Source organism: Gastrolobium bilobum, unplaced genomic scaffold (genome assembly GCF_033153095.1).
Source record: "Gastrolobium bilobum isolate Gb01-03AN ecotype WA unplaced genomic scaffold, APGP_CSIRO_Gbil_v1 utg58740, whole genome shotgun sequence".
In the NCBI taxonomy this organism is placed as follows: Eukaryota; Viridiplantae; Streptophyta; class Magnoliopsida; order Fabales; family Fabaceae; genus Gastrolobium; species Gastrolobium bilobum.
This window is the reverse complement of record NW_026896364.1, coordinates 29,704-55,807: the sequence shown is the minus strand read 5'-3', so window position 1 is coordinate 55,807 and position 26,104 is coordinate 29,704. Positions and strand designations below refer to the sequence as shown.

Sequence of the window (26,104 nt, the reverse complement as noted above, 5' to 3'; positions counted from 1 at the left end):
CGTGATTTCAGCGTCCTGATTTCATAGTTGGATAAAAACATAAAGAAAAATCAAATCTTCTGCAAGATTATGACTTGATTGGGTAATGGGTTATAAAAGGGAGTCAGAAACCCTAAGAAAAACAACTTTTTGCGTGGAGAAGAATACGAAGGCAGAACTCGGAGCAAGCTTTTAGATTGAAGATTCAAGCTTTCTTCTTCGCCAAAATTTCTGGTTATTATTTTATTCATGAATTCTTTTTCATACATTGAATTGTCAGACATGAACATGTCTGGCTAGCCTTTTATTATTGTGGTAAGGGTCACAACCCTTAATGTGAACCCCTTGTAGTTTAGTTAATTTTATATTTAATTATTCCAATTGCCTTTATTGTATATTGTTCTTCATCTTATAATTCTTTTAGAACTGATCACTCTATTAGGATTGCGATGGTTAGGGTTTTCAATAGGAATATTGAGATTCTAGTTCCTGACAAAGGATAAAATAACAATTCATGTACGCACTAGGGATAGGCTTCATGAATTGCAAATGTGAAAAATTCACTGATTTAAAGGCTTAACTTGAAAAGGAATTTCTAAGGGATTAGGATTCTAATAGGGTTAATAAAGTTAAGATCACTAAGGAATTAGGACTTAACTAATCAATTAACAGATGATGAATTGTTTGATCAATGGTTAAATTAGATATAAACATTAATTCATATTGCAAGGTAGGGGATCATAAAGGTGTTGGCGTCTTTTACTGCAATATTCTTTTAAATATTTTCCCAATCTTAATCTGTTATTTTCAAGGTTTTAAACGCATCCTTGAATTATTCACACGTTCTTGAATTGTTCTCAATTTTCACAACCACAATTATTCTCAAACCAATTTTATTAATCCAACAAGAGAGGAATAATTAAAATAATTTCGGTGCCTCAATCCTCGTGGAGACGATACTCTACTCATCTTTTATTACTTGGAACGATCGGTACACTTGCTGATTTTTTGCAACAAGTTTTTGGCGCCGTTGCCGGGGATTAAATATGCCAATTTTATTTATAACTTTTGATTTTCTTGATTGGATTTTGTTTTGTTACTAATCTTTTTGCTTTAGTTTATGCGAGGTAAAGTAAATCGAGACACTTTACAGTTTGATCCAGAAATTGAGAAAACTGCAAAGAAGAATCGAAAGCTAGCCAAGCAAAGAAAGCAGGAAGAGTCTTCGAGTTCTAAGCCAAACACAGAACCAATGATGGCAGCCCCTAATCTACCTCCCGCGGAAGAATTGATGGAGTCAATTCTTGCTCCTATGTTCACGTGGCTGAACTCTAGCATAGTCAGGCCACAGATAGATGCCAACAACTATGACATCCATCTGTCGCTGATTACCTTGGTGGAGAAGACTCCTTTTGGTGCAGAGGACTACGAAGATCCTCATGACTTTATGGACAGATTTCTGAGAATCTGTGACACAACTAAGCATCATGGAGTGTCTGATGATGCAATCAGACTCCGGTTGTTTCCTTTTGCTTTGACCGGGAAAACCCTCAGATGGTTAGATCGACAAGCTCCTAACAGTATCCGAACATGGGACGAGTTAGCAGCCAAGTTCTTTGCTGAGCACTTTTCTAGGGAAAAGTACAATAAGTTGGTGAATGAAATCACCAACTTTATTCAACAGCCAGGAGAGACCTTGTGTGCAACCTAAACTAGATTCCAGGAGTTGATCAGAAAGTGCCCCCAATACGACTTGCCAGACGCCAAGAAGGTTGATGGGACAGAAATTCGTGCCCATCTAAGCCCATTTTGATGGCAAAATACCATTCGTTCCCTCACCTGATGAGCAACTTTAGCACTAAAAACACATGTTTTATATCTTTATCACAAAAACACAGTGGGGAACGGAAGGTGATGTAATCTTTGGAAAATATATAAAAAGGGGAACGGATTTGGGGCATTAAATACACCTGCTTCAATCACTCAATCTTTCTGACCACTTTTCAGGAAACGGTAAAAAGAAGTTTTCAATTAAGCACAAGTGGGCAACACTCAACCAAGGAGAAAGGTGCACAACAGGGAATAAACGATTCCTATTGGCCGAAAAGGAAAGCAAGGCATGAGAGGTTCAAAAGGAAAGACAAATCTCAACAAAAACTGTCTCATCCAGCCACCTGCGCCCCACAAAGCACTGTTCACACCGCCCTTTTCATGCAGTCAAGAAACCGACTCCAAGGGATTTACAAGTTTTCCATTCACTCTTCTACCTATAAATAGAACGTTCCAACACGAAGACATCCATCGAATTCCTGAGGGATTGAATTCCTTGAGAAGAGATCACTTAGTTTATTTTTGTAGTTTTTATTTGTATAGTTTTAACTTTAGTTAAGTGACAACACTTCTTCTTCCTTCTGTATCACCCACTTGAGACTCCTCACGAGCAACAACCATCTTCTCCGCTTTTCATTTTGTTGTAATCAATTTGTTTTCATTTAAATACAAGTGTTATTTCTCTCCTTTCCACTCATTATCTCTGAACTGAATCTCGGGTCTATGGGACTTCAGTTTAGAATAATTATGTTTAAACTAGTAGCCATGGGCTAAATTATCTGTGGAATGGAAAAGCTGCAAAGTTCTTAAAAAGTTATTTTCAAAACTCTTGTATTACAGCTTTTGTGTTTCTCTAGTTAAGTGTGCTATCTTCATTGTGTACCTTTGGAAACCGAACACATACTGAGAAAGGATCTTCCACAAGGAAAGGATTTCAGACAGCTTAACCAGAGGGGGAAGACAGTACTGTGGAAACAGTATTGCTGGTTAACTTAGGAATAAGGGACCACCTCGTTCATATTAAGGTTCTGCACTAAGTACCTGTTGGAGTCAAGGGAGCCATAGGAATATGGAAACTTATGAGCCATCTAGTCCATAAGTCGAGGAATCAGACGTTGGTAGAGAGGAAACTGGAACAAATACTTCAGTGTTGAGTCCTGAGTGGAAAAAATAATTATTTATGAATAGAGCAGTGGATCTGTTCCTTCTGTTATTATTGTTTCTAAACCATCCACCCTGTTGTCTCTTGACTATTGTTATTACTTTTTGTATTTTTCTTCTTTATTTAATCTTGTATCTATAAACCTCTTATGAATATTGTTGTTCCTTCCCAGAACAAGAAGGTTGACATACATAACGAAGCGATGAATTGTTTGGTGTCTTACTGAACTTATTGTCCTTGAGGAACGTTATCAAGACAGTAGGGAATGTTTGACCAAACAGGTCAATTACTAACTTTTCTTTTCATTTCCATTATTTATAAAACAATATAAGACACTAATTAGAGTTCTATCCTCGTGGGAACGATAATCTGGGCATAATACTCCCATTTATTACTTGATGCATGCACTTGCGCACTTGGGTTGAACTAAGAGAACAACTATGTTCTTTCTTAGTGAACGGAGGAACGTTTTCATCATAATATATATTTCACCCAACAGCTTTTGCAACCCAACAAGTTTTTGGTGCCGTTGCCGGGGATAGATACACTAAATTTTGTCCATATTATTGTTTTAAGTACATACTCTGTATACTTTTTCATTTTTATTTTTGTCACATATTCTGCTGATTCATATTATCTGTTTTATGGTTTATGAGTGAAGAGTCTGAAACAGATTCTCCCCACTCCACTGAGATACCTAAGTTCTTCTTTGACCTTGAGCCAGAACGCACTTTACATAGAAGGAGAAGAAATCTCAGGGAAAATACTTTTGAAAAGATGGCTGATCGTAACAATAACAATAATGAAATCCTTCCTGAACAGAACTTTAGAACTTTGGCTGCTCCTTTCAGGAAATGACCAGAAAGGGGAGTAATACTCCCTCCCGTAGCCCCTAATTTTGAATTGAAACCCATCATGTTCCACATGATCAGGGAAGCTGGAGTCTTCAATAGACTCCCTGCAGAAGATCCTTACACACACCTCACCAACTTTCAAGACATTTGTGATAATTTCAAAGCTGAGGGTGTGACAGAGGAAAGTATGAGAATTAGGCTGTTTCCTCACTCCCTAGGCTCAAAAGCAAAAACATGGATGAAAACTCTCACCCCTGGATCCATACACTCTTGGGAGGAACTTTCTAACAAGTTCATAGAAAGGTTTCTCCCTATGTCTCGACAAGCTGATGTTAGGGCAGAACTCTCTAACTTTAGAATTTTTCAAGGAGAAAATCTTTATGAGGCTTGGGAGAGATACAAGGACATCATAAGAAAATGTCCAAACCATGGGGTGGAGAGTTAGGGAGTTTTACAGTCTTTCTATAAAGGCATTGATCATACTTCTCATCACATTTAGACTTTGCTGCAGGAGGATATTTTTTTACAAGTACCCTTGAATCCAGGTACGAAATCATTGAAGGTACTGCAGAAAGATGTCTCCAGTGGCCACTAGACAGGGTGAGTCCAGTAAGGATGCCAAGCATGCTCGAATTAGACAAACAAAATGCCATGGAGTCCCAACTGGCCACACTGATGAATGAGGTGAAGAACCTGAAATCCGATCAAGAACAACCAAGGATGGAAGTCTTACAACTCACAGCAACTGAGAGTGAACCATGCTCATCCTGTGGTGACCTTCATGATTCAACAGACTAACCGTCTATTGCCTTGGTGTGTTATGCAAAAAACTTCGGGAACAGAAACATCACCCAGGCCATAGACAACCAGACTGCAGGAAGCAACAACAATCAAAACCCTGGAGGAACCATAGTGAAGGATCAGAACCATAATCCACAATGGAGACCACCCATGAACAAAAGACCATACAACAATCAGCAGCAACAGTATCAACAAGGAAGAAGCAGTGGGAACGGAGCATATGAACCACAGAGAAGAACCAATTATGCTCCATTCCAAAGAGATGACCAACGCATCAACACCATGGAAAGCTATGTCAAAGAATATGTTACCAGGAACGATGCTGTGGTCAGAAACATTGAGTCCCACCTGGGACAGGTAACTGCTAGCCGTAACACCAGGACATTTGCCAAGGGATACTGACATCCCCTCTAAATCTCAACCAGAACAGATCAAGGCAGTCACATTAAGAAGTGGGAGAATCACTGCACAAACTGCAACAGCTCCCAAGAACTCAACCCTAGACACCAGGGAGGAACATGACAAACCACCTGAAGCATGCACAAAGGCATCACAACAACCACAACAACAGGCAGTTGTCGAGCAAAACCTAGAGCTAGAGAAAGAAGTTGAAGTCGAGGAAAATCCAGTGGATAGCAGCAAAACAAGCAGTCCACCACAAACCAAGCAAGTCCCAGTCAAAATTCTGTTCCCCCAAAGAACAAGGAAGCAACAAGATGATAAGCAATTTGGAAAATTTCTGGACATTCTAAAACAACTCCATATCAACATACCCCTAGTAGACGCACTGGAACAGATGCCCAAGTATGTCAAATTCATGAAGGACGTTCTCTCCAAAAAGAGATGAATAACCGAATATAAAACTATGAAGATGACACAAGAAAGCTGCCAATAGTTGGGCAAACTCCCGCCTAAGCTACGGGATCCAAGAAGTTTCACCATACCTTGTACAATAGGGAACACGTACCAAAGTAAAGCTTTGCGTGACTTAGGGGCAAGCATCAACCTCATGCCCTCCTCAGTTTTTAAACAATTGGCCACAGGACCAGCAAAACCAACCATTGTAACCTTACAGATGGCAGATAGATCCATTGTCAAACCATAAGGAAAGGTGGAAGATCTACTAGTCAAAGTAGATAAATTCATCTTTCCGCTGACTTCATCATTTTGGACTATGAAGCAGATATAGACATTCCCATCATCCTGGGACGACCGTTCCTAGCAACCAGAGGAGTGGTCATCAATGTGCAAAAAGGGGAACTTACAATGAGAGTACATGATGATGAAGTTAAATTCAATGTCATTAAAGCAATGAAATTTCATGATGAGGATGAAGATCTAGAAGAATGCTTTGCAATCACGCTATCAGATAACCAGATCAATATAAACCCAGAAGTTGAAGAAATGGAAGAGGGTTTGCAATAAGAGGAGCAGAATTACTATCTGCAAGAAAGGAAACCTCAACCTCTACAAAGAACTGAAAAGGAAAAACAAGTCAAAAAACCATCTTCAGAACAACCTCCTGACTTGGAACTTAAGCCTCTTCCCCAGCACTTGAAGTATGCATATCTGGGAAGCAATGATACCCTGCCTGTCATCATCTCCTCGCTACTCACCAAGGAACAAGAAGAACTACTGATTAGCAAGCTGAAGAAATATCAAGGAGCTATTGGATGGAACATAGCCGACCTTAAAGGTATCAGTCCTTCGTTCTGTATGCTTAAAATATTATTGACTGACCCTAACAACTTTTCAGTAGAACACTAAAGGAGATTGAATCCAATCATGAAAGAAGTGGTTAGGAAAGAAGTAATCAAATGGTTAGATGCAGGGATCATATACCCCATCTCAGACAACAGTTGGGTAAGTCCTGTGCATTGTGTTCCCAAAAAGGGGGGCATAACTGTAGAATTAAATGAGAAAAATGAACTGATCCTCGTCAGGAAAGTTACGGGATGGAGAATTTGCCAGGACTACAGAAAGCTCAATAATGCCACCAGAAAAGACCATTTCCCACTGCCCTTTACAGATCAAATGTTAGACCACCTGGCAGGTAGGGAATACTTTTTTTTTCTTGATTGATATTCTAGATATAACCAAATTGCTTTAGAACCAGAGGATTTACACAAAACCACCTTCACTTGCCCCTACGCAACGTTTGCTTTCAGAAGAATGCCTTTTGGAAGGTGCATTGCACCAGCAACGTTCCAAAGGTGTATGTTCTCTATTTTTTCTGATATGATAGGTGAAGGAGTGGAAGTCTTCATGGACGATTTCTCAGTTTTGGGAACGTCGTATGATCACTGTCTGGTCAACTTAGAAGAAGTTCTTCAAAGATGTATCTCTTCTAATCTGGTTCTTAACTGGGAGAAATGCCATTTCATGGGAAAAGAAGGAATTGTCTTAGGACATAAAATCTCCAGGAACGGGTTAGAAGTGGACCAAGCCAAAGTAGAAGGCATAGCAAAGATGCCACCTCCGGTAAGTGTTAAAACGCTGAGGTCATTTCTTGGGCATGCAAGTTTTTACAGACGACTCATCAAAGACTTCTCTAAAATAACTAGACCTCTGTGCCATTTGCTGGAAAAACATGTGAAGTTTGAATTTAGTCCCGATTGTTTGAAGGCTTTCGAAGCTTTGAAAAGTCCTGTGCAGTGTGTTCCCACTACCCTTTACAGATCAAATGTTAGACCACCTGGAAGGTAAGGAATACTTTTGTTTTCTTGATGGATATTCTGGATATAACAAATTGCTTTAGCACCAGAGGATCAACACAAAACCACCTTCACCTGCCCCTATGCAACGTTTGCTTTCATAAGAATGCCTTTTGGATTGTGCAATGCACCAGCATCATTCCAAAGGTGTATGTTCTCTATTTTTTTTGATTTCATAGGTGAAGGAGTGGAAGTCTTCATGGACTATTTCTTAGTTTTGAACGTTGTATGATCACTGTCTGGTCAACTTAGAAGAAGTTCTTCAAAGATCTATCTCTTCTAATCTGGTTCTTAACTGGGAGAAATGCCATTTCAAGGTAAAAGAAGGAATTGTCTTAGGACATAAAATCTCCAGGAACGGGTTAGAAGTGGACCAAGCCAACGTAGAAGCCATAACAAAGATGCCACCTCCGGTAAGTGTTAAAACGCTGAGGTCATTTCTTGGGCATGTAGGTTTTTACAGACGTTCATCAAAAACTTTTCTAAAATAGCTAGATCTCTGTGCCATTTGCTGGAAAAAGATGTGAAGTTTGAATTTAGTCCCGATTGTTGGAAGGCTTTCGAAGCTTTGAAAAGTCAATTAGTTACTACGCCTGTTATCCAACCTCCGAACTAGAATCTACCTTTTGAATTAATGTGTAATGCAAGTGACCAAGCTATAGGGATGATTCTAGGTCAGAGGAAGGATAAGCTCTTTCGGAGCATATACTATGCCAGCAAAACTCTGAATGAATCTCAAGTGAACTACACAGTCACTGAAAAAGAGCTATTAGCCGTAGTATATGCTTACGAAAAGTTCATGACGTACATTCTGGGATCAAAATTCATTATTCACACTGACCATGCAGCTCTCAGATATCTATTTGCCAAGAAAGAAGCAAAACCACGATTGATAAGTTGGATCTTACTCCTGCAAGAATTCAATCTGGAGATCAAAGAAAGGAGAGGATGCGAAAATCAAATTGCTGATCACCTGTCCAGATTGGAACACATGGAAGTGGGGCTACCTATCAAGGAGACGTTCCCTGACTAACAATTATTTGTTATCAATAACAAAGACGTTGACGTGCCTTGGTTTGCTGATATAGCCAACTTCCTTGCAGCAGGATTGGAACCATATGAAGCAAGCTGGACGCAGAAAAAGAAATTTTATCATGATTGTAGGAGCTATATCTGGGACGAACCTTTATTATTCAAAAGATGTGCGGACCAAATGATAAGGAGGTGTGTCCCAGAAGAAGAGCAACCTCAAATCCTTTTTCAATGTCATTCATCCCCCTATGGAGGCCATCTGGGCGGAATCAGAACTGCGTCCAAGATACTTCAATCAGGTTTTTATTGGCCATCCCTTTTTAAAGATGCTAAACAATGTGGTAAATGTCAAAGGGAGGGTAATTTAACTAAACAGAATGAAATGCCCCTTAATCCCATATTAGAAGTTGAATTGTTTGATGTGTGGGGCATTGATTTCATGAGACCTTTTTCCCTTTTTTGTGGGAACAAATTTATATTAATGGTTGTTGATTATGTGAGTAAGTGGGTGGAAGCTATCACTTTACCCACTAATGATGCCAAGGTGGTTATAAAATTCTTAAAGAAAAACATCTTAACAAGATATGGGACCTCCTTGTTGTATCATCAGTGATGGTGGGAAACATTTCATTAATTGCTAGTTTGAGAGACTGTTGGAGAAATATGGGGTCAAACACAAAGTGGCAACCCCATATCATCCGCAGACCAGTGGACTTATTGAAGTCTCTAACCGTGAGGTTAAGAGAATTCTAGAGAAGATTGTTAATCCTTCTCGAAAAGACTGGTCTCTCAAATTAGATGAGGCATTATGGGCTTACAGAACAACCTACCGAACACCTTTAGGATGTTCCCCTTACAGATTGATATATGGAAAAGCATGCCACCTCCCTCTAGAGTTAGAAGACAAAGCATATTGGGCAGTTTATGCCCTCAACATGGATGAAAAAGCAGCAGGAGAGAAGAGAATACTACAGCTTGAGGAACTGGAAGAATACAGAGGAAACACGTATGAAAATCACAAGCTGTACAAAGAAAAGATGAAAAAGTGGCACAACAAAAGAATTAAGAGCAGAGAGCTCAAGGTTGGTCAGCAAGTGTTACTATTCAACTCCAGGCTCCGATTGTTTCCAGGAAAGCTCAAATCAAGATGGACTGGGCCATATCAAATTGTAAAAGATGCAGGAAACGGAGCTTACGAAATTCAAGGAACTGAACATGGCCGCTCTTTCAAAGTTAATGGACACAGGTTGAAGCTATATTCTGATGAAACATTCAATGAAAAAGAGGAAAGTATCCCTCTTTCTGACTCCAGCTGAAAAGTAAGTAACATGTCTAGCTAAAGACAGTAAACTAAGCGCTGACTGGGAGGCAACCCAGTAGACACATTTGCTCTTGAACAAAGAGCAAAGTTCTGGGGTGGTTAAACTTAACCACACAGCTCCCAGAAATGGAGAGAGCATCTAATGTTCAAACTCCAAGTCCAAACAAGTAAAATACGTTCCATTCCAGGAACGTAGTTTTGGGGTGGTCTAAAAACCACATACACCCTTTTATTGCTTTATGTTATTTCCTTTTATTTCCCTTTCTGTTCCCTAGTGTAATTTTTAATGCCTTTCTTTTGGAAATAAAAACTTTTTTTTGATTAAACAGTTTGGAGCACACATCTCATTCATAGTACTATGGCTGTGAAACTTTGAATAACCAATGGCATGGAACACAAAGTCACTAAGTAATCATTCTTGTTCTTACTCTGAATGCTTGACATAGGGAAGGTGAAATGAATTTAATCTTCAGATTTTTGAAGAATGCTGATCTGTCTGAACTAAAACTGGTGAGGAACTAAAAATGCCAAACACTTACTCATGAGAGCGTTCCTGAGGTGTCACCACAATGAAACTTCTAAACTTGCCTTGATGCTATAAGTACTGCTAAAGAATAGGTGAATTTCACTAACAAGGATCAATCACCAAACACTAACCCCCTCACAATCATCCAAACATTTCCATTACCACTCACACCATAGCTTTACCCCACACACTCACACTCACTTCCAGATCAACTAAAAGGAGCAAGGAACAAATCCGGAACGAGCACAAAGGACAAAAAGAAAGAAAAAGAAAATGGGAACAACCATTCAAAAGAATTCAGAAGAAGATACTAGAAAAACTTCCTCCAAAGGAGGAGAAGAAGGTACAAAAGACAAGGTGTTCCCTCAAACATAAAAGTTCAGCTCTGAAACAGAAAAATTGAAGCACGTTCCTTGACTCAAAACTTGTGACCATTCCACTTTTAAAACCCTTCCATTAATCCCTTTCACAAAGATCCTTGACATGAAAGACACCTGCACTTCTAAGGAAAGCAGCAGATAAGCAAGTTTGAAGAATCACATCCAGAAATGGACAGAGAAACACCAACCCTGAGTGATAGTGAGACAGAAGATTAACAATTATCACTTACCTGGGAACAAATTCTTTATACTCAACACCTGTGGAAAGTAGTTCAATCTTTGAAAAGTTTATGATTACTTGCTGCTCAAGTTTCTAAATTTGAGCTATTCGTTGAAATTGAGCAGCCTAAGCCACTATTTCTGAGTTGTTTGAGGACAACCAACAGTTTAGTTTTGGGGTGTTTGGCGGGACAGAAATCTGTGCCCATCTAAGCCCATTTTGATGGCAAAATACCATTTGTTCCTTCACCTGATGAGCAACTTTAGCACTAAAAACACATGTTTTATATCTTTATCACAAAAACACAGTGGGGAACGGAATGTGACGTAATCTTCGGAAAATATATAAAAAGGGGAATAGGTTTGGGGCATTAAATACACCTGCTTCACTCACTCAATCTTTCTGACCACTTTTCAGGAAACGGTGAAAAGAAGTTTCCAATTAAGCACTCGTAGGCAACACTTAACCAAGGAGAAAGGTGAACAGCAGGGAATAAACGATTCCTATTGGCCGAAAAGAAAAGCAAGGCATAAAGGTTCAGAAGGAAAGAAAATCTCAGCAAAAACTGTCTCATCTAGCCACGTGCCCCCACAAAGCACTGTTCACACCGCCCCTTTCATGCAGTCAAGAAACCGACTCCAAGAGATTTACAAGTTTTCCATTCACTCTTCTACCTATAAATAGGACGTTCCAGCACGAAGACATCCATCGAATTCCTGAGGGATTGAATTCCTTGAGAGAGATCACTTAGTTTATTTTTGTAGTTTTTATTTGTATAGTTTTAACTTTAGTTAAGTGACAACACTTCTTCTTCCTTCTGTATCACCCACTTGAGACTCCTCACGAGCAACAACCATCTTCTCCGCTTTTCATTTTGTTGTAATCAATTTGTTTTCATTTAAATACAAGTGTTATTTCTCTCCTTTCCACTCGTTATCTCTGAACTGAATCTCGGGTCTATGGGACTTCAGTTTGGAATAATTATGTTTAAACTAGTAGCCATGGGCTAAATTATCTGGGAATGGAAAAGCTGCAAAGTTCTTAAAAAGTTATTTTTGAAACTCTTGTATTACAGCTTTTGTGTTTCTCTGGTTAAGTGTGCTATCTTCATTGTGTACCTTTGGAAACCGAACACATACTGAGAAAGGATCTTCCACAAGGAAGGGATTTCAGATAGCTTAAACAGAGGAGGAAGGCACTACTGTGGAAACAATATTGCTGGTTGCCTTAGGAATAAGGGACCACATCGTTCATATTAATGTTCTGCACTAAGTACCTGTTGGAGTCAAGGGAGCCATAGGAATATGGAAACTTATGAGCCATCTAGTCCATAAGCTGAGGAATCAGACGTTGGCAGAACTTTTGAAAACATGGTTGATCGCAACAATAACAATGATGAAATCCCTCCTGAACAGAACTTTAGAACTTTGGCTGCTCCTTTCAGGAACAGACCAGAAAGGGGAGTAATATTCCCTCCTGTAGCCCCCAATTTTGAATTGAAACCCATCATGTTCTACATGATCAGGGAAGCTGGAGTCTTCAATGGACTCCCTGCAGAAGATCCTTACACACACCTCACCAACTTTCAAAACATTTGTGATAATTTCAAAGCTGAGGGTGTGATAGAGAAAAGTATGAGAATGAGGCTGTTTCCTCACTCCCTAGGCTCAAAATCAAAAACATGGATGAAAATTCTCACCCCTGGATCCATACACTCTTGGGAGGAACTTTCTAACAAGTTCATAGAAAGGTTTCTCCCTATGTCTCAACAAACTGATTTTAGGGCAGAACTCTCTAACTCTAGAATGTTTCAAGGAGAAAATCTTTATGAGGCTTGGGAGAGAAACAAGAACATTATAAGAAAATGTCCAAACCATAGGGTGGAGAGTTGGGGAGTTTTACAGTCTTTCTATAAAGGCATTGATCATACTTCTCAATCACATTTAGACTTTGCTGCAGGAGGATATTTTTTTACAGGTACCCTTGAATCCAGGTACGAAATCATTGAAGGTACTGCAGAAATATGTCTCCAGTGGCCACTAGACAGGGTGAGTCCAGTAAGGAAGGCATACATGCTTGAATTAGATAAAAAAACTGCCATGGAGTCTCAACTTGCCACACCGATGAATTAGGTGAAGAACCTGAAATCCGATCAAGAACATCCGAGGCTGGAAGTCTCAACACTCACAACAACTGAGAGTGAACCATGGTCAGCCTGTGGTGACCTTCATGATTCAACAGACTGTCCATCTATTGCCTTGGTGAGTTATGCAGAAAACTTCGGGAACAGAAACTTCACCCAGGCCAGAGACAACGAGACTGCAGGAAGCAACAACAATCAAAACCCTGGAGGAACCATAGTGAAGGATCAGAACCATAATCCACAATGGAGACCACCCATGAACAAAAGACCATACAACAATCAACAGCAGCAGTATCAACAAGGTAGAAGCAGTGGGAACGGAGCATATGAACCACAAAGAAGAACCAATTATGCTCCATTCCAAAGAGATAACCAACACATCAACACCCTGGAAAGCTATGTCAAAGAATATGTTACCAGGAACGATGCTGTGGTCAGAAACATTGAGTCCCACCTGGGACAGATAGCTGCTAGCCTTAACACCAGGACACCAGGACATTTGCCAAGGGATACTGACGTCCCCTCCAAATCTCAACCAGAATAGATCAAGGCAGTCACATTAAGATGTGGGAGAACCATTACACAAACTGCAACAGCTCCCAAGAACTCAACCCTAGACACCAGGGAGGAACGTGACAAACCACCCAAAGCATTCACAAAGCCATCACAGCAACCACCACAACAGGCAGCTGTCGAGCAAAACCTAGAGCTTGAGGAAGAAGTTGAAGTTGAGGAAAATCCAGTGGATAGCAGCAAAAAAAACAGTCCACCACAAACCAAGCAAGTCCCAGTCAAAATTATGTTCCCCCAAAGAACAAGGAAGCAACAAGATGATAAGCAGTTTGGAAAGTTTCTGGACATTCTTAAACAATTCCACATCATCATACCCCTGGTAGACGCGCTGGAACAGATGCCCAAGTATGTCAAATTCATGAAGGACGTTCTCTCCAGAAAAAGAGGAATAATCGAATATGAAACTGTGAAGAAGACACAAGAAAGCTGCCAATAGTTGGGCAAACTCCCACCTAAGTTACGGGATCTACGAAGTTTCACCATACCTTGTACAATAGGGAACACGTACCAAAGTAAAGCTTTGTGTGACATAGGGGCAAGCATCAACCTCATGCCCTCCTCAGTTTTTAAACAATTGGCCCATGACCAGCAAAACCAACCACTGTAACCTTACAGATGGCATATACATCCATTGTCAAACCAGAAGGAAAGGTGGAAGATCTACTAGTCAAAGTAGATAAATTCATCTTTCCTGCTGACTATATCATTTTGGACTATGAAGCAGATATAGACGTTCCCATCATCCTGGGACGACCGTTCCTAGCAATCGGATGAGCGGTCATCAATGTGCAAAAAGGGAAACTTACCATGAGAGTACATGATGATGAAGTTAAATTCAATGTCATCAAAGCAATGAAATTTCACGATGAGGATGAAGATCTGGAAGAATGCTCTGCAATCACGCTATCAGATAACCAGATCAATATAAACCCAGAAGTTGAAGAAATGGAAGAGGGTTTGCAGAAAGAGGAGCAGAGTTACTATCTGCAAGAAAGGAAACCTGAACCTCTACAAAGAATTGAAAAGGAAAAACAAGTCATGAAACCATCTTCAGAACAACCTCCTGACTTGGAACTTAAGCCTCTTCTCCAGCACTTGAAGTATGCGTATCTGGGAAGCAATGATACCCTGCCTGTCATCATCTCCTCGCTACTCACCAAGGAACAAGAAGAACTGTTGATTAGCAAGCTGAAGAAATATCAAGGAGCTATTGGATGGACCATAGTCGACCTTAAAGGTATGAGTCCTTCTTTTTATATGCTTAAAAATATTATTGACTGACCCTAACAGCTTTTCAGTAGAACACCAAGGAGATTGAATCCAATCATGAAAGAAGTGGTTAGGAAAGAAGTAATCAAATGGTTAGATGCAGGGATCATATACCCCATCTCAGACAGCAGTTGGGTAAGTCTTGTGCATTGTGTTCCCCAAAAGGGGGGCATAACCGTAGAATTAAATGAGAAAAATGAACTGATCCTCGTCAGGAAAGTTACGGGATGGAGAATTTTCCAGGACTACAGAAAGCTCAACAATGCCACCAGAAAAGACCATTTCCCACTGCCCTTTACAGATCATATGTTAGACCACCTGACAGGTAAGGAATACTTTTGTTTTCTTGATGGATATTCTGGATATAACTGTAGGGTGGTTTGCTGATGGTAGAAAAATATATATTCTGATGGGGGACGTAACTCTGTTCTAAATTAGTAACAGAAAACAGAGTTGTTTCCCTTACTTCCAACCCAAGTGCGCAAGTGCACGCATCAAGTAAAAATGGGTGTATTAATGCCTAGATTATCGTTCTCACGAGGAAATAACTCTAAATATTGTCTTAAACTATTTTTTGTAAAGAATAAAAATGAAAAGAAAAGTTAGTGATTGAACTGTCTGGTCAAACGTTTCCTACTGTCTTGGCAACGTTCCTAAGGAACAGTAAGTTCAGTCTGATGGCAAACAATTGCTCGCTGCGTTATATATGTGATCCTTCCTGTTTAAAAGAAGGTGTGATAATAATCATTGGAGTTTGATAGATACAAGATTAAACAAAGTAAAAATAAAACAGTAATAACTATAGTCAAGAGACAACAAAGTGCATGGTTTTAAAAACAGTTTAACAGAAGGAACAGATTCACTGCTCCATTCTTAAATAGTGATTTCCTCTGCTCAAGACTTAGCACTTTTTGGCTTTGTTCCAGTTTCTTATCTGCCAACTCTAATTCCTCAGCTCATGGACTAGATGGCTCACAAGTTTCCATATTCCTATGGCTCCCTTGACTCCAACAGGTAATCAGTACAGAACCTTAAAACGGACGAAGTGGTCCCTTATTCCTAAGGTGACCAATAATGTTTTTGCCATAACACTACCTTCTCCCAATGGCTAAGCTGTCTGAAATCCCTTCGTTAAGAAAGTTCCTTTCTCAGTTTGTGTTCAATTTCCATTGATACACAATGAATATAGCTTACTTAGCCAAAGAAATACAAAAAGAAATACTTATCCGTCCCACAGATATTTCAGCACATGGCTGATACTTTAAACATAATTATTCTAAACTGAAGTCCCATAGACCCGAGATTCAGTTCAGAGATAACGAGTGGAAACGAAAGAAGAAACACTTTGTAACACCCTCCATTGTATGCATCCAAGGGAGTTGTTTGCTAAGCGGAATTAGAGTTCGTTCGTCACAATTTTATGTACTGAAAAATCATTTTGACGTTCCTAATTAAAACACATAGTTGAAATCGGTTTACTTACAAAAATCAGAGTATACTTTCAAAATTCTTAACTTGCTTAAATTATTATTTTCCTGGCAGACGTTGCTACCTTGCAAAATTCGTATCAAATCCAACTTTCAAAATTCCATGGTAACGTTTACATAATCTGAAAATAGACACGTGGAGCTTCGCGTGCATATAAAATATAAGCGAATTGGAGGTCTGTAGCCCCACTAAATATAACTCGTAAAGTGCTCGTTAAATCTGTTTAGAAAATCAGCATTCAAAAACCTCAGAAATTATTTTCGCAAAACGTTTCAGGAATTTGTTTTCAAAATACTTGCTGATCACAAAAGACTTATAAATAGCAATAAAATCATAATTCAACAGTAATCCAAACTACTCAATTTAATACAGTCATCCATCAAATAAACAGCAACAACAATAGTCCATACAGCAGCACATAACAACAAATATCCATATTATCATGTCTTCCAATGATCTTCTGTCCTCCTGCCATTTTGTAAAAATAGCAGCCCCAAAGGGGTGAGAAAAATCCCAGTAGTGTGGCAACAAAACCAGTAATGCAACAGTACTAACTAGGCACAAAATCATAAAACAGTCACATCAACATTAACTTCATTTCTTGATAAACATCATAATATATCATAGTGCGTATATAACGCCATCTTTACGCTCATAGCACCGTCGTGCGCGTACAAACACAGTGGAAAGTCAATGCACGACACCCTCATTTGGTGAATTCCACTGTGACCTATGCGGACGGATGCCAAGTGTCCCATACCCTGGTACCGAGGGATGCTGTAACACCCCGTATATATCCGGTAATGTTATAATAATATTGTATTAAGCTGCTCTTAATTAAAATGCGGAATTACTTTTTCTTTTCAATTATGATGCCATTAACATTACCAACTTTCTTAATAATCAATTTATTAAAACATCGCCTGTATGTAATTGCAATAAAACAGCTAACTGAAATACCTCATAACATAGATGATATAAGTGTGGCTCTAGTCACGGAACTACAACAACGTAGACCGGACCATCTAACAGTTTATACAACTCCAAACTAAAGGTACTAACAAAAAGTGTCATGGACAATCCCCATGCTCACTCAAATAAGGCAACATGCCCAACATCAGTCTCAACAACATCATATCATAAATAGCGGAAAACATAAACGGCATCCAAATCCAGTCATGCTAACATATAAGCAGAAACAACATAATCAGCTAAGCTCCGGCCTCCTGCCGCCTGAGGCATCAGTACCCATACTACCTGATCCTGAAATAAGCATTCCCGAAACGTGAGGTAAGATCTCTAATCTAGAAATCTCAGTAAGTCAGTGAGTCCTCAAGGATCTTCCACCCCAAGCTCACTTACATGTGCAATATAAGTTCAAAAGCAGTTTATCATTTATCATTTCAAAACAATGCATTGCAGCAGATAATCATGCCATGTGTGTCAATACTAATCTACTGGCCAGAGACAGTGCAGGTATACGTCTATCACCTACACACCGTGCAAGTACCACTTGCATTCACCCTGGTACACCGTCTTGTATAGCGCTACATACTCAGGCTTCCCGTCAAGATGAAACAACACATGCATATTAAAAGCCATTACATGTAAAGTTCAATCAACATATCAAATATCCAAAAGCATGTACACAGCATGCATAAACCATTCCCCTATGGGGCATGGTGGAACCACAACATGGCTAAACCGAGAACACGAAAGCTTACCTTGCAAGCTAACTCCCAAAGCCAAGAGTCCACAGCTCAAAGTCCAAACACAGCAGATTCACAATCTGTTATGGACCAATACTATATCAATAAAAATGCAACACAAGCATAAAACTTAAAGACAACGCCTTTCCTTACGTTTAACGTCTTAAGGCTCCGTACCAAGCCATAAGTCCTTAACCACAACGATTCTGACTTAGTTCATTAATTACAGAAGTTCAACTTCCTCAATCTAGGGTCCACAAACCCCCAATAGCCTACTGTACACACAGCACAGCTACTGTTCTACGAAATCCCAGAATATCCGGATATTCCTCGGGACCATATCCGGATATGCCATATCCGGATATCTCACTGTACATATCCGGATATGCAATATCCGGATATCCAGAATCCCATATCCGGATATCTATTATCCGGATACTCAAAACCCATATCCGGATATCACATATCCGGATATTCATCGGGCACATATCCGGATATTTCACGACAGAATGCAGAAAATGCATTTCGTGAAGATATCCTTCCAAGGTTCCATTTTTAACACTTAATTACGTTAAAGCATGCATCTTTATACTGATTAAGGTCCACACCCCAGTTGGTTACTTGATTAACCCTTTAAACATGCAAAGATCACACCTTTAACCCATCAAAACACATGATCAAGGTTAGACAACTCACCAAAGGTTCAAAACAGAGGCAAGGACTGCTCTTGGAGCTCACAACCAGCTCCCAAAGTTCAGACTTGACACCAAAACGGAAATGCCTTCACAAAGGTTGGCTCCTTCTCACCAAAGGTCACCACTTGGACCTCAAAATTCCATAACTAAGGCTCACACACTCAACTTACAAACTCAGAACCTCTCCACCTCACTCACAGTGGCAAGAACTCAGAAAAGCCTTCACACTCTCACACCAAGCAAGCTCTCACAAGCCTCAAAGTATTTGGAGAAGAAACCAAGGAGAAAGAAAGCTCCTTGGCTCACCACAATTGAGGAAAAGGTGACAAAGGGTGGCTGGAGGTGTTTCAGAAAATGGAGGCACGTAGAAAATCTGATCTAGGGTTTTGTGCCCAATGATTAGAGTATTTATAGCCCAAGCCACTTAAACACACAGTATTAACTTTAATTGCTACGCTTAGCATTTTAATCCCAAACTCTGGATTCTGAAACTACATAATTTTCTAAGATTTATCATATTTTTCTTATAATTTTCTGAGCACTTTTCCGGTACGCGCTTTTCCAAGCCAGTACCGGTTTCTAGTACCAGTTCTCATTAGCTGGACTTGAAACTCGTTTTTCAAGTCCTACATATCATTCTAGTAATTATCATATACTTATTATAATTTTCCGGGATACTTTTTCGGCACACATTTTTACCGACTAGCAGAATCGGTATCTGCACTTTTCTTCCGAAAAGCGACTTTCAGCATTCTTAATCACTTATTACGATTATTAAGCCTCATAAATAATTATTAGGGTCAATTATGGAATCATTTCCTATTTTCTCGTAATTATTAATTAAATTCCTTAATTAACGGTGTGAGTTCTTACAGATGCCTATATGATGCGTGCTCAAACACATGGTCATGTATATAACTATTCTAAATTTCAAGTCTAACATGTATCTTGTGCATGCATGCCATGCTATGCTGTCACACACAAAACAGAAAAACAGATGTGGTATGATGTAAAGTGCATGCTTATATCATCATCATCATAACATATACTTCATGTACTTTTGATGCCATATTGCCACGCCATCATTTCTTTTCATAACAGAGTTACCATCATAACATTTCCATAGGCAGAATACTTTCATCATAAATAGCAGGATAATCATTAGGCACATGTGAGCAACAATTCAAAACTTCATACACTAGTTAATAGTCACATTAGGTAATACCGCCAGACACTTACCTCGTGTCCAAGCAATAATCAACAGCACCAAAATTCAGCTCACGCAATATGAGTTACGTGCACCTAATTACATGGCATAACAAGTCAGAATTTTATCCATACTATCCCATTATTTATAAGGAATTCCCATGCTTCCTTATTCTTGTATTTCAATCAGTTTATCATGCTTCTTATGCTAACCTATTTCTGACTTCCTATTAATTAATAACATATTATCATAATAAAGTCCTAAGTTCCCAACATATACCAATTCGGTTTTTTTATGGCTCTTTTCATACAAAATTTCAGGTTCCAATTCGGTTTAAAGTTCTTGATTACACCAAAGTTTATAAAATTTATATAGCACAAACATCCAATTGGTTCCTATCAAGGTTTCTTTCCTAATAGCATTTTTCCTTCAATTTAGTTTTCACCAATGATTAACCATGAATAAAACCCAAGAGCTTGCTCAAAACAGAATCGGTTTTGGGCACAAAATTATTCAAGACTTTATTCATCCATTTCGTGCTTCCCTACTCATGGTGTGCGCAAGGAAGAACCTATTTATCAAGCTGTATTTTTAATTTAAGTAGAACCTAGTTCATATCAAATATTACCAAGACAGAATAGGTTTTATTTAATCAAAACATCAAGGATAATTTATTCTAAAGCTTAACTAACCCATGTATGGTGTGCTTCAAGAGGTCTAAGCATGTTGTCCTTTATATTTCCATGTATACCATGTTTACAAAGTTTAGATGGTGCCAATGATGCGCACAGCATACCCCCTATATAATATTTTCATCAGATGCAAAGCTAGACCAATGACTAAATTTAATGAAACAACCCCCAATTTACAAGAGTTATTAATCTTATATATACATCCTTCTAATTTTTCCTGACTTCCAATAGGTATTATCATCTAGTCGACCATGACAACATCCTAGGTTTCCAATCCCTCATAGAATCGGTTCCTTTTGTTAAAGGGTCTAGGATTTTTATTCACCTTTTTAACCTTACAGCTTATGATGCGCTAGAACAAAAAAACTACGACAAGTTCTCCAATTACTCGAATTCAATTAAAACTAGATACCACATCCTATGTGAGTTATTTTCAAGTTCTCCACAATTAATTAATTCTGTAAGCAGGTACTATATTACACATGGTTATACGGCTGCAGCAAGTAAATTAAATGACAGAATTTAACTCCCTAAAACCGTTACACAGGCCAAATAAGGTGAGAATTAATGACGTACAAAACCAAAACTACACCAGCCTAAATACAGCAGACACATGATTCAGTGAATAAAGAGGTAGGCTGGCGCTTGAAGGTACCTGTTCTTGCCTATACATCCAGGATTCCAGATTGAACCAAGGAACAGCCCTCTACGTTCTCCTAATTTCCAATAGTCCGAATCCGGTTGCATGAAAAGGGGAAGAGAAGATTCAATCAGGGCAGAGACACACACATGCAAAGAGAAGGAACTTAAGTGAGACTGGTCAGAGTTGTGAGGAGCAAGACACCACCAGAAATTAACTCACCTTCTAAGAGGTTGCTGCTCGACCAACAAGGAGGAAGGGTAATAAGCAGACGTTGCAATCTGCTTGCAAGAAGGGGGTCTCCATCAAATCGTGAGGAGTGAAAGTGAATCACGAGCTAGGGAACATAATACTTCCACCATTGCTGCAACACGGACAAACAGGGAAGAGAGGTAAAGAGATTTGGGGTCTGCCCTTTCTCAATGAACTCACGGTCACTGTGGCACTGGTGGAGGGAATAAAATGGACATGCAACTGGGCAGTGTGGAGCTCAAGCGACGGTGTGAGGAAGATGAATTCAGTTGGTGTTTGAGACATGTTTTGATCGCTGTATCTATGTATTTACGGTTTCTGGATTGATGTTGCCGATAGGATGTGCCGAGAGGGAAGGAACAATTTTCGTTAATTGGCATTCTAAATTGTTAACCAAGGTCACAGCCTATGCACCTCTCATCAGCGCCCTAGAGGATTGATTTGGATGGGGTGGAAACTTTCAGCTAATAAGACTACAAACATAAAGAATGGACCAATAATAATTCATGCATGTTGATTTCCTTTTTAAAATAACCAATGGATAGTGTAGGGAATTTTAAGGCTGAATGGGGTCCACCCTCTAAGTTTGGGTCGTGGCCCATTGCTAACGAATGGGGTCTAATATATCTTCCTTTGGCTCCTAAATTTTCATGTAATTACTAAGTATCTTCTAGTGTTTTATTAGGAGATGTAATTAAAAATTAAACCTATCCCACACTTACATGTAGTTCAATTTCATGGTATTACCCCACACTCCAATTGCAATTTAAATAACGTCTCAATAATTATCCTCCCACATGATCACTAGGTAATAATCAATGTTTTTACATTCAAGGTAATTAAAAGTATTAAAATTTAACTTATCCTATCCTCTTCACTAGTACTTCAATCTTCCAAAGTACTCACTTGCTTAAGATAATAATTCACACAAATTTCGTGCATTAAAATAAGTCTACCCTAAATAAATATGCATATATATACATCGAGTTCTAAGAAAACCTTTATGTTCCTAACTATAATTTACATAATTTCCTAAATTAGCGGGATGTTACACACTTATATTGAAATGAAACAAGAAAGATTACAACAAAATATAAAATGGAGAGGATGGTTGATGCTCGTGAGGAGTCTCAAGTGAATGTTACAGAACAAGGTAGAAGAATTGTCACTTAACTACAGCTACAACTATACAAAATTAAACTACTAACTAATATTTAGGTGATCACTTCTTCAGGAATTTTATTCCTAAGGAATTCGATGATGTCTTCATGTTAGGGACGTCCTTCTTATAGGCAGAAGAGGGAGTGGCAGTCTCGCAAAATCCTTTGGAGTTGGTTTCTTGACTGAAGGGATGGGGCAGTGGCAACAGTGTTTGGAAGCTTGCAACTTGCTTGATGGGTCAGTTATTATTGATGATTAGCCATTTTCTTTTAGTCCCTCATGCCTTGCTTTCTTCTTAGCCAATGAGAACTCTTGATTCTCTGTTGTTCACGTTTCTTGGTGCTTAAGTGGTGCACCGCCTTTGCTTTTAGAAGTCGTTGTTTCCACGCTTCCTGTAAAATGAACAGAAGCATTAAATGAAGGGAGCAGGTGTAATAAATGCTCTTAATCCGTTCCCATTTTAATATATTTTCAAAGGATTACGTCATCATCCGTTCCCCCACTGTGTTTTTGTCACAAATGTGTAAAACAAGTGATTTTCATGCTGAAGTTGCTCATCAAATGAGGGAACGGATGGTATTTTGCCAACAAAATGGCCTTAGATGGGAACGAATTTATGTCCTATCAAACACCCCAAAACTAAACTGTTGGTTGTCCTCAAATAGCTCAGAAATAATGTTTTAGGCTGCTCAATTTCAAAGAATAGCTCAACATTAAAAATTTGAGCTAATGAGCAATCATAATCTTTTCAAAAAATGAACTACTTTGCAAGGTGACAAGTAGAAAGAATTTGTTCCAAGGTAAGTGAAGGTTGCTGATCTTCTGTCTCACTATCACTCAGGGCTTGGTGTTTCTCTGTCCATTCCTGGATGTTATTCTTCAGAACTTGCTTTTCTACTGTTTTCCTATGAAGTGCAGATGTCTTCCCTTCCAAGGATCTTTTGAGAGGAGGGTTTATGGAGGTGTGGAAGATTGGTGGTCATAAGTATGGGGTCAAGGAACGTTTACTTTTGATACTTTTGATGCTTTTGAACTGGACTTTTCTGTTTGAGGGAACACCTTTTCTTTTTGTACCTTTTCTTCCCGTGAAGGAAGGTTTTCTGGTATTTTCTTCTGAATTCTTTTGAATGGCTGTTCCCTTTTTCTTTGTTTTCCTTTTCCTGTCCTTTTTGTCTATTTTTGGGTCTGTTCCTTATCCTTCTGGTTGACTTGGTGATGTGTTGGTGACTATGGATGGAATGGAAGTGTTTAGTTGGTTGATCCTTGTTAGTGAAATCCATTTGTTCTTCAGCAGTACTCACAGCATCAAGGCAAGTTTAGAAGTTTCATTATGGTTACACCTCAGGAACGCTCTCATAAGTAAGTGTTTGGCTTTATTCCGTTCCTTACCAGCTTTAGTTCACACAGATCAGCATTCCTCAAAAATCTAAGGATTAAATTCTTTGCACTCTTCCTATTTCAAGCATTCAGAGAAAGAATAAGAATGATTAATTACTAACTTTGTGTTTCATGGTATTGGCTATTCAAAATTTCACAGCCACAATACTATAACTGAAATGTATGCACCAAGCAGTTTGATCAAAAAAAAGATTTTTCATTTCAAAAAGTTAATATTTACAAGGGAACGGAAAGGGAAATACTATAACATAAAAATAAACTAAAACTTAAAACAGATAGGAGGGTTTTCTCCTTTTCATTGGGGATGTCTCTTGTCCAAAGTGGGGTCCTTCTCAGCTTCCTTAGCTTCATCAACTTCCTCTTGGGTAAGTGGTCTCCTCCTGAGCTGATCTCTCAGTCTTATTACTTCAGCTGCAGGGAGCCATTTCTCAGCATCCTTCAGTAGATCACTGATTATGGCAACGAGGTAGTTGATGGTGGATCTCATCATTGTCCTGCCATGGCGAATGTGGACAATCTGTCTTCTACATCCAGCAGCCTCATCTCCAACAGATAAATTCTCCCCTCCAAGTACGTTCCAAAGGCCTTGAGGGCTTCTTTGGTCTCTTTTCGTTCTTCAGCATGCTTGAGGAGGAGTTTATTCAGCAATTTTCCAGCTCTGAGGTTATGCAGGGAGTTGGAAAGTATCAGGGAGTCAGATGCTCTTCTGATCTCACCCTTGACAGCCTGTATTTTTGATTCAGAAGCTGCAGCATTTGCTTCTTTGATGGCTGCTCTGATAGTGCTGAGGTGCTGTTCTCTTTCTTCCTTCTGTTGTTCCTGGAAGTTGTTGAAGGAGGAAGAAAGTTGGTCTAATCCGTCCCTTAGAGCTTTTAGCTCCTCAGTAGTGCTTGTCATGTCAATTTGAGGAACGGATTGCTTTGCTGGAAGCAGTTTTTCTATTCTCTTCCCCAGCATTTCAAAATCTTAGCGATCATAATTTGTGATTTCTTTTTCGTTGGAAGGGGAATTGCTGGAATAGGGGAGGATGGTATCTGTTTGCTTGGCTGGCTGCTGCCAACAATAGGAGGTTCCTCAGGTGTTTGTCTGGGGTCAACCTCTGGTTGTTTGGATGATGATGAAGCTGCTTCAGTGTGTTACCATCCCTTCCTCCTCTGCTAAAGCTCTAGCAAGAGCCTCGTCCCCAGAAGTTTCAGGACGGATAACAGGGTAAGAGAGGGGACCTCCTAGACTGAGTTTCTTGGGAACAAATGGCTTTTTGTTCTTGTCAGAGGATTCAACAAGAATCCCCTTTCCTTTGTCAGTTTTCTTTTGTTGCTGAGCTTCTTGCTCAGCCACTGGTGTTTCTGCAACAGGTGCTGCTTCCATTTCTTTTCTCCCCTCTCCTTGTTGCCTAGGAGATGATTGTGGTGTGATATGAGGTGGTGGTGGGGACGGAACGTCAGAGAAAGTAGTTGCAGAGCTGCTTCGGGATGTCTCCTTAGCAGCTGGTGTAGATTTTGACGCTCTCTCAGCCTTCAGCCTTTTTTAAAAACGCTCATTGTCATCACTTTCCTCCTCTTTGTCAGAGAGGGTGATGAGTTTTTCAGAGGATGCTCCCTCTGAATTCTTGGTGCTGCTGAAGGTTCTCTTCAGCCTTTGACTTGAATGTTCCCCCTTTCTTGGGGGAGCTTTGGCAGGGGATTTCTTCTTGCCCTGTTTGCTTTCAGTAGCAACAGAGGCATCCTTTTTCACCTTGGTGGGATGGGGAATGGTTCTTCTTGTCAGAATGTAGGCAGAAGTGGTGGATTTTGGAGGAGTGGCCTTGGAGGTTTTCTTCTGAGGGGCCACAGGGGCATCCTCATCATCATCACTGGTGACAGTGCGTCTGAGTGTTTCAGGAATTGGCTGATCTGTATCAATGTAGGTGCTCCTTAGACCGTTCCAGGTCTTGCCATCGATGACAGATGCCACCCTTGTTATGTCACCCTCGTGAGCTTCCACACCAGCTCTTAGGCAGAGCTTTTTGATTAGGCAGGGGAGGCAGACGGTGGTCTTTATCATCTCCCTCTTCAAGCT

At 39.5% G+C, this 26,104-nt stretch overlaps 1 non-coding gene across 1 annotated transcript; it reads right to left on the bottom strand.

Annotated features, from left to right (window-relative positions):
- Positions 1-1,627: 1,627 nt before the first annotated feature.
- Positions 1,628-1,734, bottom strand: LOC133299375 (small nucleolar RNA R71). The gene has a single exon (XR_009749916.1). It is a non-coding gene; the product is annotated as a small nucleolar RNA R71 (small nucleolar RNA).
- Between the last annotated feature and the right edge of the window lie 24,370 nt (positions 1,735-26,104).